This window comes from Macaca nemestrina, chromosome 5, assembly GCF_043159975.1.
Source record: "Macaca nemestrina isolate mMacNem1 chromosome 5, mMacNem.hap1, whole genome shotgun sequence".
NCBI lineage: Eukaryota > Metazoa > Chordata > Mammalia > Primates > Cercopithecidae > Macaca > Macaca nemestrina.
Genome location: NC_092129.1, coordinates 100,954,275 through 100,967,816, shown reverse-complemented (window position 1 = coordinate 100,967,816; position 13,542 = coordinate 100,954,275). Strand labels below are relative to the sequence as shown.

General features: G+C 38.9%; 1 long non-coding RNA gene across 1 annotated transcript in view; it reads right to left on the bottom strand.

Moving 5' to 3' along the window:
• LOC139363159 (uncharacterized) overlaps positions 1 to 1,825 on the bottom strand; it is a 146,370-nt gene extending 144,545 nt beyond the window's left edge. The window contains exon 1 of the long non-coding RNA XR_011623090.1: positions 1,740 to 1,825. This is a non-coding gene — a long non-coding RNA (uncharacterized lncRNA). The remainder of the gene's footprint in view (positions 1 to 1,739) is intronic.
• Positions 1,826 to 13,542: the final 11,717 nt, after the last annotated feature.

The window sequence follows — 13,542 nt, the reverse complement described above, 5'->3', positions numbered from 1 at the left end:
TTTCTGAGTATCCTATTATTCGAATTTATATTAGACTATATATGTGTGTATATATATATTCCTTTCTTTGATCACTTTTCTTATCTTTGCTGCTTTCACTTAAAAATATATTAACAATATATCCTAGTGATCATGAAAGTATATAAACATACTCACTTACTTTACTTTTTTATAGTTGTATAGCACTCCTCATTTATTTGTATAACTACATAGCACTCCACTGAGTGACTGTTCCAAACTTTATCCAACAAGTCCTCTATTATGGACACAGGTTGTTTCTAACCTTTTGCTTACAAACATTACATTAATAAAGTGTTTTGTGCCACATTTGGGGAGCTCATTTTTGTCTTCAGGATAGATTTCGAGAGGTGAAATTGCTTGGCCAAAAAATAAGTATATATATAATTTTGCTAGATATTGTCAAAAGTCTGCAATAGTTTGCATTCCCACCCAAAATGCCTGAGTACTTATTTCTCCACAAACTGACAGAAATTAAAGAGTTGTTGCCAGCGTGATAGCTGAGGTTATATCTTAGTATAGTTTTAATTTACATTTCTTTTATTATAAATAAGACTATCTTTTCACATTTCTAAAGGCTATTTAAATTGCTGTGAGTTATCAATACGTCATTTGTTTTTCTGTAGAATTGCTGGTCTCTTTTTGTATTTAGAAGCCCTTGAAATAATAGAATATTAATCCTTTATCTGTGCTAGAAGTTGCAAATATTGTGCCAGCTTGCCGTTTTACTTTATCTGGGGGGCAGGGGCACAAAAACAATTTTTTGTTCCATGTTTATAAACTCATATTGCTTATATATTTTGAATCATCATAAAAATTTTTTTCTCATTCCAAAGTTATAGAGAAATTCATCCATGTTTTTATCTGATAATTGTATAGGTTCATTTTTATGGCAAATCTCAAATACCTTTAGAATTTATCCTGGGTGTATCTTTTTCCACATGGCTACCCTGTTATCCTAATACTTGTCTATTTTGGATTTCATCTCCTACCAAAATAAAGTAAAAACTAAATCTAATCATGAGGAAACATCATAGAAACCAAAACTTGAGGGTCATTCTTAATTACTGTCATGTATATTTTTACATTAAAAAAACTTTATTTTTGGCCAGGCACGGTGGCTCATGCCTGTAATCCCTGCACTTTGGGAGGCTGAGGCAGGCAGATCACGAGCCCAGGAGGTCGAAACCATCCTGGCTAATATGGTGAAACCCTGTCTCTACTTAAAAAATACAAAAAATAAGCCGGGTGAGGTGGTGGGTGCCTGTAGTCCCAGCTACTCGGGAGACTGAGGCAGGAGAATGGCCTGAACCTGGGAGGTGGAGCTTGCAGTGAGCCGAGATCATGCCACTGCACTCCAGCCTGGGCAACAGAGCAAGACTCCCTCTCAAAATAAAAAAATAAATAAATAAAATAAAACACTTTATTTTTAAGAGCTATTTTATGTTCACAGCAAAATTGAGAGAGAGATATAGAGATTTTCTTTATACCCTGTGCCCCCACACATGCCTAGCCTCCCCTATTATCAACAGACCCTCTCCCTTCAAAGTGGTACATTGGTTAGAATAGATGAACCTACATTGACACATCATTACCACCCAAAGTCCATATTTTTAGATTAGAGTTCACTCTTGGCATTTGCATTAGTCCATTCTCACATTGCTATAAATAGCTACCTAAGACTAGGTAATTTATAAAGAAAAGAGGTTTAATTCACTCACAGTTCTGCAGGCTTAACAGGAACCATGACTGGAAGGCCTCAGGAAACTTAACAATCATGGCGGAAGGCAAAGGGAAGCACCTACCTATTTACAAAGGTGGAGCAGGAGAGAGAGAGAGAGAGAGAGTGAGGGGGAATATGCCATACTTTTAAACCATCAGAGATCTCAAGAGAACTTCATCACTGTCACCAGAACAGCATGGGGGAAATCTGCCCCACCATGATCCAATCACCTCCCACTAGGTCCCTCCCCTGACACATGGGGATTACAAGTCAACATGAGATTTGGGTGTGGACACAGAGCCAAACCTTATTAGTGTTCTATATTCCATGATCTTGAACAAATGAATAATGACATGTATTCATCATTGCAGTATCATTCAGAGCAATACCACTGCTCTAAAAATCCTGTGTGCTCTGTTTATCCCTCCCCCATCCCAATCCATGGCAACAACTGATCTTTTTATTGTCTCCATAGCTTTGCTTTTCTAGAATGCCATATACTTGGAATCACACAGTGTGTATCCTATTCAAATTGGCTTCTTTCCCTTAGTAATATGCATTTAAGTTTCCCCCATGTCTTTTCACGGCTTGATAGCTCATTTTTTAGTGTTGAATAACATTCTATAGTCTGGATGTGCCATCTGGCCTGCATTTTCCAAAATATAGCACTATAGGAATGGAAAAAGGCAAAGAAAGGCAACTAAAGAGATATGACAAATGAAAGCAATATATGGTTCCAGTTTCCATATTGTACTTGTGGGGGCAGGGGGAAATGTTGATTTTTGTATATGGTGTAATGAAGGGGTCCAGTTTCAATTTTTTGCATAGTCCATCTCAGTTTTCTTACAAATTGGCCTGTGAGATCACTGATCAGTTCTTCTCTTCAGATGATATTGATGAAGACCCTAGCCTTGTTCCAGAGGCAATTCAGGGTGGAACATTTGGTTTCAATTCATCTGCCAATGTACCAACAGAAGGGATCCAGTTTTAGAAAGATGTTGTGGAAGTTAGGTACAATGCAGCACTGAGATATAGATACACACACATATATACGTATATGCATATGTATGTGTATATATGTGGGTATATATATATAAAGGTTTGATCCATCAAGCTTGGCTCATGGGATCTGCTGCTGCATTAAATGGGGAAATAAAACGTGAAGATTTCATTTGAAATTACAGAAAATACCCAAATGAGGTCAAGATGGAGAATGGGTGCAAGAGAGAATGAGTGGCAAAATGTAATGGAAACTTCACATGAATGCTTATTTAGGTTGTTCAAAGTAAAAAGGGCTACAGGTCACAGGTCATCAGTGCCTGAGAAAGAACATTGACTTTATATCAGTTGAGGGGAAAGTGTAGTACTGTCATCTTCAACCTTGTAAGCATAAAAGAGAATCAGCTGCCCATATAAGTCAAAGGAAAATGAGCCCAGGCCTTGCTATGAAGCAATGTGTGAATGGACAATGTTGAATGAATGTCTGGCTCAGTGATGGACAGCCAGGTTCATCTTTAAGATCTAGGGCTCATCCCTCATGAAGCAGACTCCTAGTCCTGGGGTGACTGTGTATGAGGATTTGGTTGTGGAGCTGTGTGTGAATTCATGTAAGCTTGATTCACCTTCAGGGGCTGATAACAAACCTAGTAAATCATCAAAATGAGATCATAAGAGTTAATGTACAGTAGACATGAAAACAAAGACTGGTTTAGCAGCAGACATTGGTTTACTCTACAGCCTGTGTTTTCTATTTCCCCCTTTCCCACCTCCTTCTCCTCATTCCACTTCTTTTTTATTTTTTTTTTTTTTTTTAGTTTTTTAGTTTTTATTTACCTAGTATGCCTTTTTTTAGTTGCTTCTTAAGTCAGGAAAGTTTTCAGGAAAGTTTCCCTGTGCATTTGCACCAGATGAATGTTTGATGCTATGAAAAACTTTCCATAGCATCAAAACTAATTTGCAGAGGTTTTTGCATTAAAAAAATCATAAATTTCTCTAAAAATAGACTGTGTTGCAGTACACAAGTTGCCATAATAGTACAAAACAGTAAAATGCACTTAAAAGGCCATCTTTTACATTTTCAGAAATAACGTAAAGATGTTTGCATGAGGTAAATCTACAGCCTAACTGATTTTAGATTTTGTTGAGTCCTGTAAAGAAGAAGAAAAAAAAGTTTCAATTGTGGCAGAATACCATGCTGTGTTTAAATGTTACTTGTTTTCAAACTTTATTTTCTATGAAAATGACATGGAAATTTCTTTTTTTTTTTTTTTTAATTTTGTGCCATACTTGTTTGCTTCTCTTTTTTTTTTTTTCTTTTTTTTTAATTATTATTATACTTTAAGTTCTAGGGTACATGTGCATAACGTGCAGGTTTGTTACATATGAATACTTGTGCCATGTTGCTGTGCTGCACCCATCAACTCGTCAGCACCCATCAACTCATCATTTACATCAGGTATAACTCCCAATGCAATCACTCCCCCTTTCCCCCTCCCCCCTCCCCATGATAGGCCCCGGTGTGTGATGTTCCCCTTCCTGAGTCTAAGTGATCTCATTGTTCAGTTCCCACCTATGAGTGAGAACATGCGGTGTTTGGTTTTCTGTTCTTGTGATAGTTTGCTAAGAATGATGGTTTCCAGCTGCATCCATGTCCCTACAAAGGACACAAACTCATCCTTTTTTATGGCTGCATAGTATTCCATGGTGTATATGTGCCACATTTTCTTAATCCAGTCTGTCACTGATGGACATTTGGGTTGATTCCAAGTCTTTGCTATTGTGAATAGTGCCACAATAAACATACGTGTGCATGTGTCTTTATAGCAGCATGATTTATAATCCTTTGGGTATATACCCAGTAATGGGATGGCTGGGTCATATGGTACTTCTAGTTCTAGATCCTTGAGGAATCGCCATACTGTTTTCCATAATGGTTGAACTAGTTTACAATCCCACCAACAGTGTAAAAGTGTTCCTATTTCTCCACATCCTCTCCAGCACCTGTTGTTTCCTGACTTTTTAATGATCGCCATTCTAACTGGTGTGAGATGGTATCTCATTGTGGTTTTGATTTGCATTTCTCTGATGGCCAGTGATGATGAGCGTTTTTTCATGTGTCTGTTAGCTGTATGAATGTCTTCTTTTGAGAACTGTCTGTTCATATCCTTTGCCCACTTTTTGATGGGGCTGTTTGTTTTTTTCTTGTAAATTTGTTTGAGTTCTTTGTAGGTTCTGGATATTAGCCCTTTGTCAGATGAGTAGATTGTAAAAATTTTCTCCCATTCTGTAGGTTGCCTGTTCACTCTGATGGTAGTTTCTTTTGCTGTGCAGAATATCTTTAGTTTTATTAGATCCCATTTGTCAATTTTGGCTTTTGCTGCCGTTGCTTTTGGTGTTTTAGACATGAAGTCTTTGCCCATGCCTATGTCCTGAATGGTACTACCTAGGTTTTCCTCTAGGGTTTTTATGGTATTAGGTCTAACATTTAAGTCTCTAATCCATCTTGAATTAATTTTCGTATAAGGAGTAAGGAAAGGATCCAGTTTCAGCTTTCTACTTATGGCTAGCCAATTTTCCCAGCACCATTTATTAAATAGGGAATCCTTTCCCCATTTCTTGTTTCTCTCAGGTTTGTCAAAGATCAGATGGCTGTAGATGTGTGTTATTATTTCTGAGAACTCTGTTCTGTTCCATTGGTCTATATCTCTGTTTTGGTACCAGTACCATGCTGTTTTGGTTACTGTAGCCTTGTAGTATAGTTTGAAGTCAGGTAGCGTGATGCCTCCAGCTTTGTTCTTTTGACTTAGGATTGTCCTGGAGATGCGGGCTCTTTTTTGGTTCCATGTGAACTTTAAAGCAGTTTTTTCCAATTCTGTGAAGAAACTCATTGGTAGCTTGATGGGGATGGCCTTGAATCTATAAATTACCTTGGGCAGTATGGCCATTTTCACAATATTGATTCTTCCTATCCATGAGCATGGTATGTTCTTCCATTTGTTTGTGTCCTCTTTTATTTCACTGAGCAGTGGTTTGTAGTTCTCCTTGAAGAGGTCCTTTACATCCCTTGTAAGTTGGATTCCTAGGTATTTTATTCTCTTTGAAGCAATTGTGAATGGAAGTTCATTCCTGATTTGGCTCTCTGTTTGTCTGTTACTGGTGTATAAGAATGCTTGTGATTTTTGCATATTAATTTTGTATCCTGAGACTTTGCTGAAGTTGCTTATCAGCTGAAGGAGATTTTGGGCTGAGACAATGGGGTTTTCTAAATATACAATCATGACATGGAAATTTCTAAAATGGAATTTGGTGTATATGTACTGCTGAATAAAGAGCAATGAAGAGGTTTGAGTAGATGTACAAATCACATAATGGTTTGAACACCTTTAACAGTATGCCTAATCTGCTCAATTATTTTAGAATCTTTTTTATTTTAGATGTAGACAGCCATGAACAATCTATTTTGAGCCACTTTAGGGAGAAAACTTTGTATTTTTAAAATTTGCATAAAAGCTAGGCAAATGGTTTTTATAAATTGGAATAATACCTCAGTTTTGATGTTATGCACACTAAATTAAATGTGACATAAATTAATTTGTACAAAAAGAACTAGGTGGCTCATTGTAAAAAATCCTGTGCCTTCCCCTTTGAGCATAAATGTTGCATGAACAACAGACTGCTACAAGAAACATACCAGGGAGTATACCCAAAGGATTATAAATCATGCTGCTATAAAGACACATGCACACGTATGTTTATTGCAGCACTATTTACAATAGCAAAGACTTGGAACCAACCCAAATATCCATCAATGACAGACTGGATTAAGAAAATGTGGCACATATATACCACTGAATACTATGCAGCCATAAAAAAGGATGAGTTCATGTCCTTTGTAGGGACATGGATGCAGCTGAAAACCATTACTCTCAGCAAACTATCACAAGAACAGAAAACAAAACACCACATGTTCTCACTCACAAGTGGGAATTGAACAATCAGAACACTTGGACACAGGAAGTGGAACATCACACACTGTGGCCTGTTGTGGCGTGGAGGCAGTGGGGAGGGATAGCATTAGGAGATATACCTAATGTAAATGACGAGTTAATGGGTGCAGCACACCAACATGGCACATGTATACATATGTAACAAACCTGCACGTTGTGCACACATGCCCTAGAACTTAAAGTATAATTAAAAAAAAAAAGAAAAGAAACATACCAGGGGGGCAGTTCCAAGGTAGCTGAATAGGAACAGAACCAGTCTCCAGCTCCTAGCATGAACAATGCAGAAGATGGGTGATTTCTGCATTTCCAACTGAGGTACTAGGTTCGTCTCACTGGCACTTGTTGGACAGTGGGTGCAGGACAGTGGGTGCAGCCCACAAAGTGTGAACTGAAACAGGGTGAGGCATCACCTCACCTACGAAGTGCAAGGGGTCAGGGAATTAACTTTTCTAGCCAAGGGAAGCATTGACAGATGGCAACTGGAAAATCGGGTCACTCCCACCCTAATACTGCACGTTTCCAATGGTCTTAGCAAATGACACACCAGGAGATTATATCCCATGCCTGGCTCAGAGGGTCCCACACCCACGGAGCCTCACTCATTGCTAGCACGGCAGTCTGAGATCAAACTGCAAGGCAGCAGTGAGGCAGGCGGAGGGGCGTCCACCATTGCTGAGGTTTAAGTAGGTAAACAAAGCCGCCCGGAAGCTCAAACTGGGTGGAGGCCAGCCCAGCTCAAGGAGGCCTGCCTGCCACTTTAGACTCCACCTCTGGGGGCAGGGCATAGCCAAACAAAAGGCAGCAGAAACCTCTGCAGACTTAAATGTCCCTGACAGCATTGAAGAGAGTAGTGGTTCTCTCAGCACGGAGTTTGAGATCTGAGAATGGACAGACTGCCTCCTCAAGTGGGTCCCTGAACCCTGAGTAGCCTAACTTGGAGGAACCCCTGAGTAGGGGCAGACTGACACCTCACACGGCCAGGTACCCCTCTGAGATGAAACTTCAGGAGGAAGGATTAGCCAGCAACATTTGCTGTTCTGCAATATTCGCTGTTCTGCAGCCTCTGCTGGGGATACCCAGGCAAACAGGGTCTGCAGTGGACCTCCAGTAAACTCCAACAGACCTGCAACTGAGGGTCCTAACTGTTAGAAGGAAAACTAACAAACAGAAAGGACATCCACACCAAAACCCCATCTGTACGTGACCATCATCAAAGACCAAAGGTAGATAAAACCACAAAGATGGGGGAAAAACAGCACAAAAGGTGAAAATTCTAAAAATCAGTGTGCCTCTCCCGATCCAAAGGAACACAGCTCCTCGCCAGCAACAGAACAAAGCTGGACTGAGAATGACTTTGATGAGTTGAGAGAAGAAGGCTTCAGACGATCAAACTTCTCTGAGCTAAAGGAGGAAGTTCAAACCCTTCACAAAGAAGCTAAAAACTTTGAAAAAAGATTGGAAGAATGGCTAAATAGAATAACAAGTGTAGAGAAGTCCTTAAATGACCTGATGGAGCTGAAAACCATGGCACGAGAATTACATGATGAATGCACAAGCTTCAGTAGCTGATTCAATCAACTGGAAGAAAGGGTATCAGTGATTGAAAACATTGAATGAAATTAAGTGAGAAGAGAAGTTTAGAGAAAAAGAGTAAAAAGAAATGAACATGGAAAGGAACAACCGGTACCAGCCATTGCAAAAACATGCCAAAATGAAAAGACCATCGAGGCTAGGAAGAAACTGCATCAACTAACAAGCAAAATAACCAGTAAATATCATAATGGCAGGATCAAGTTCACACATAACAATATTAACCTTAAATGTAAATGAACTAAATGCTCCAATTAAAAGACACACACTGGCAAACTGGATAAAGAGTCAAGACCCATCTGTTTGCTGTATTCAGGAGACCCATCTCACATGCAGAGACATACATAGATTCAAAATAAAGGGATGGAGGAAGATTTACCAAGCAAATGGAGAACAAAAAAAAGCAGGGGTTGCAATAATAGTCTCTGATAAAACAGACCTTAAACCATCAAAGATCAAAAGAGACAAAGAAGGCCATTACATAATGGTAAAGGGATCATTTCAACAGGAAGAGCTAACTATCCTAAATATACATGAACCCAATACAGGAGTACCCAAATTCATAAAGCAAGTCCTTAAAGATTTACAAAGAGACTTAGACTCCCATACAATAATAATGGGAGACTTCAACACCCCTCTGTCAACATTAGACAGATCAACGAGACAGAAAGTTAACAAGGATATCCAGGAATTGAACTCAGCTCTGCACCAAGCAGACCTAATAGACATCTACACAACTCTTCACCCCAAATCAACAGAATATACATTCTACTCAGCACCACTACACACTTATTACAAAATTGACCACATAATTGGAAGTAAAGCACTCCTCAGCAAATGTACAAGAACAGAAATTATAACAAACTGTCTCTCAGACCACAGTGCAATCAAACTAGAACTCAGGACTAAGAAACTCAATCAAAACCGCTCAACTACATGAAAACTGAATAACCTGCTCCTGAATGACTACTGGGTACATAACAAAATGAAGGCAGAAATAAAGATGTTCTTTGAAACCAATGAGAACAAAGATACAACATACCAGAATATCTGCGACACATTTAAAGCAGTGTGTAGAGGGAAATTTATAGAACTAAATGCACACAAGAGAAAACAGGAAAGATCTAAAATTGACACTCTAACATGTTTAAACTTTAACATGACACTTTAACATGTTAGTTCTTTTAACATAATTAAAAGAACTAGAGAAGCAAGAACACATTCAAAAGCTAGCAGAAGGCAAGAAATAACTAAGATCAGAGCAGAACTGAAGGAGATAGAGACACAAAAAACCCTCCAAAAACTCAATGAATCCAGGAGTTGGTTTTTTGAAAAGATCAACAAAATTGACAGACCGCTAGCAAGACTAATAAAGAAGAAAAGAGAGAAGAATCAAATACATGCAATAAAAAATGATAAAGAGAATATCACCACCGACACCACAGAAATACAAACTACCATCAGAGAATACTATAAACACCTCTACGCAAATAAACTAGAAAATCTAGAAGAAATGGATAATTTCCTGGACACTTACACTCTCCCAAGACTAAACCAGGAAGAAGCTGAATTCCTGAATAGACCAATAGCAGGCTCTGAAATTGAGGCAATAATTAATAGCCTACCAACCAAAAAAAGTCCAGGACCAGAGGGATTCACAGCTGAATTCTACCAGAGGTACAAGGAGGAGCTGGTACCATTCCTTCTGAAACTATTCCAATCAATAGAAAAAGAGGGAATCCCCCAGAACTCATTTTATGAGGCCAACATCATCCTGATACCAAAGCCTGGGAGAGACACACACAAAAAAGAGAATTTTAGACCAATATCCCTGATGAACATCGATGCAAAAATCCTCAATAAAATACTGGCAAACTGGATCCAGCAGCACATCAAAAATCTTATCCACCATGATCAAGTGGGCTTCATCCCTGGGATGCAAGGCTGGTTCAACATATGCAAGTCAATAAACGTAATCCAGCATATAAACAGAATCAAAGACAAAAACCACATGATTATCTGAATAGATGCAGAAAAGGCCTTTGACAAAATTCAACAGCCCTTCATGCTAAAAACGCTCAATGAATTCGGTATTGATGGAACGTATCTCAAAATAATAAGAGCTATTTATGACAAACCCACAGCCAATATCATACTGAATGGGCAAAAACTGGAAAAAATTCCCTTAAAAAAAACTGGCACAAGACTGGGATGCCCTCTCTCACCACTCCTATTCAACATAGTGTTGGAAGTTCTGGCTAGGGCAATGAGGCAAGAGAAAGAACTAAAGGATATTCAGATAGGAAAAGAAGAAGTCAAATTGTCCCTGTCTGCAGATGACATGATTGTATATTTAGAAAACCCCATCATCTAAGCCCAAAATCTCCTTCAGCTGATAAGCAACTTCAGCAAAGTCTCAGGATACAAAATTAATGTACAAAAATCACAAGCATTCTTATACACCAGTAACAGACAAACAGAGAGCCAAATCAGGAATGAACTTCCATTCACAATTGCTTCAAAGAGAATGAAATACCTAGGAATCCAACTTACTAGGGATGTAAAGGACCTCTTCAAGGAGAACTACAAACCACTGCTCAGTGAAATAAAAGAGGACACAAACAAATGGAAGAACATACCATGCTCATGGATAGGAAGAATCAATATTGTGAAAATGGCCATACTGCCCAAGGTAATTTACAGATTCAATGCCATCCCCATCAAGCTACCAATGAGTTTCTTCACAGAATTGGAAAAAAATGCTTTAAAGTTTATATGGAACCAAAAAAGAGCCCACATTGCCAAGACAATCCTAAGTCAAAAGAACAAAGCTGGAGGCATCACGCTACCTGACTTCAAACTATACTACAAGGCTACAGTAACCAAAACAGCATGGTACTGGTACCAAAACAGAGATATAGACCAATGGAACAGAACAGAGTCCTCAGAAATGATAACACACATCTACAACCATCTGATCTTTGACAAACCTCAGAAAAACAAGAAATGGGGAAAGGATTCCCTATTTAATAAATGGTGCTGGGAAAATTGGCTAGCTATAAGTAGAAAGCTGAAACTGGATCCTTTCCTTACTCCTTATATGAAAATTAATTCAAGATGGATTAGAGACTTAAATGTTAGACCTAATACCATAAAAACCCTAGAGGAAAACCTAGGTAGTACCATTCAGGACATAGGCATGGGCAAGGACTTCATGTCTAAAATACCAAAAGCAACGGCAACAAAAGCCAAAATTGACAAATGGGATCTAATAAAACTAAAGATATTCTGCACAGCAAAAGAAACTACCATCAGAGTGAACAGGCAACCTACAGAATGGGAGAAAATTTTTGCAATCTACTCATCTGACAAAGGGCTAATATCCAGAACCTACAAAGAACTCAAACAAATTTACAAGAAAAAAACAAACAGCCCCATCAAAAAGTGGGCAAAGGATATGAACAGACAGTTCTCAAAAGAAGGCATTCATACAGCCAACAGACACATGAAAAAACGCTCATCATCACTGGCCATCAGAGAAATGCAAATCAAAACCACAATGAGATACCATCTCACACCAGTTAGAATGGCAATCATTAAAAAGTCAGGAAACAACAGGTGCTGGAGAGGATGTGGAGAAATAGGAACACTTTTACACTGTTGGTGGGATTGTAAACTAGTTCAACCATTATGGAAAACAGTATGGCGATTCCTCAAGGATCTAGAACTAGAAGTACCATATGACCCAGCCATCCCATTACTGGGTATATACCCAAAGGATTATAAATCATGCTGCTATAAAGACACATGCACACGTATGTTTATTGTGGCACTATTCACAATAGCAAAGACTTGGAATCAACCCAAATGTCCATCAGTGACAGACTGGATTAAGAAAATGTGGCACATATACACCATGGAATACTATGCAGCCATAAAAAAGGATGAGTTTGTGTCCTTTGTAGGGACATGGATGCAGCTGGAAACCATCATTCTCAGCAAACTATCGCAAGAACAGAAAACCAAACACCGCATGTTCTCACTCATAGGTGGGAACTGAACAATGAGATCACTTAGACTCAGGAAGGGGAACATCACACACCGGGGCCTATCACGGGGAGGGGGAAAGGGGGAGTGATTGCATTGGGAGTTATACCTGATGTAAATGACGAGTTGATGGGTGCTGACGAGTTGATGGGTGCAGCACGCCAACATGGCACAGGTATACATATGTAACAAACCTGCACATTATCCACATGTACCCTAGAACTTAAAGTATAATTAAAAAAAAAGAAAAAAGAAATGAACAAAGCCTTCAAGAAATATGGGACTATGTGAAAAGAACAAATCTATGTCTGATTTAAACTGAAATTGATGGGGAGAATGGAACCAAGTTGGAAAACACTCTGCAGAATATTATCCAGAAGAACTTCCCCAACCTAGCAAGGCAGGCCAACATTCAAATTCAGGAAATACAGAGAACACCACAAAGATACTCCTCGAGAAGAGCAACTCCAAGACACATAATTGTCAGATTCACCAAAGTTGAAATGAAGGAAAAAATGTTAAGGGCAGCCAGAGAAAAAGGTTGGGTTAATTCAGAAAGGGAAGCCCATCAAACTAACAGCAGTTCTCTCGGCAGAAACTCTACAAGCCAGAAGAGAGTGGGGGCCAATGTCAACATTGTTAAAGAAAAGAATTTTCAACCCCAAATTTCATATCCAGCCAAACTAAGCTTTATAAGTGAAGCAGAAATAAAATCTTTTACAACAAGCAAATACTTAGAGATTTTGTCACCAGCAGAACTGCCCTACAAAAGCTCCTGAAGGAAGTACTAAACATGGAAAGGAACAACTGGTACCAGCCACTGCAAAAACATGCCAAAATGTAAAGACCATCGAGGCTAGGAAGAAACTGCGTCAACTAACGAGCAAAACAACCTGCTAGCGTCATAATGGTGGGATTAAATTCACACATAATGATATTAACCTTAAATGTAAATGGACTAAATGCTCCAATTAAAAGACACAGACTGGCAAATTGGATAAAGAGTCAAGACCCATCAGTGTGCTGTATTCAGGAGACCCATCTCAAGTGCAGAGAAACACATAGACTCAAAACAAAGGGATGGAGAAAGATCTACCAAGCAAATGGAAAACAAAAAAAGGCAGGGGTTGCAATCCTAGTCTCTGATAAAACAGACTT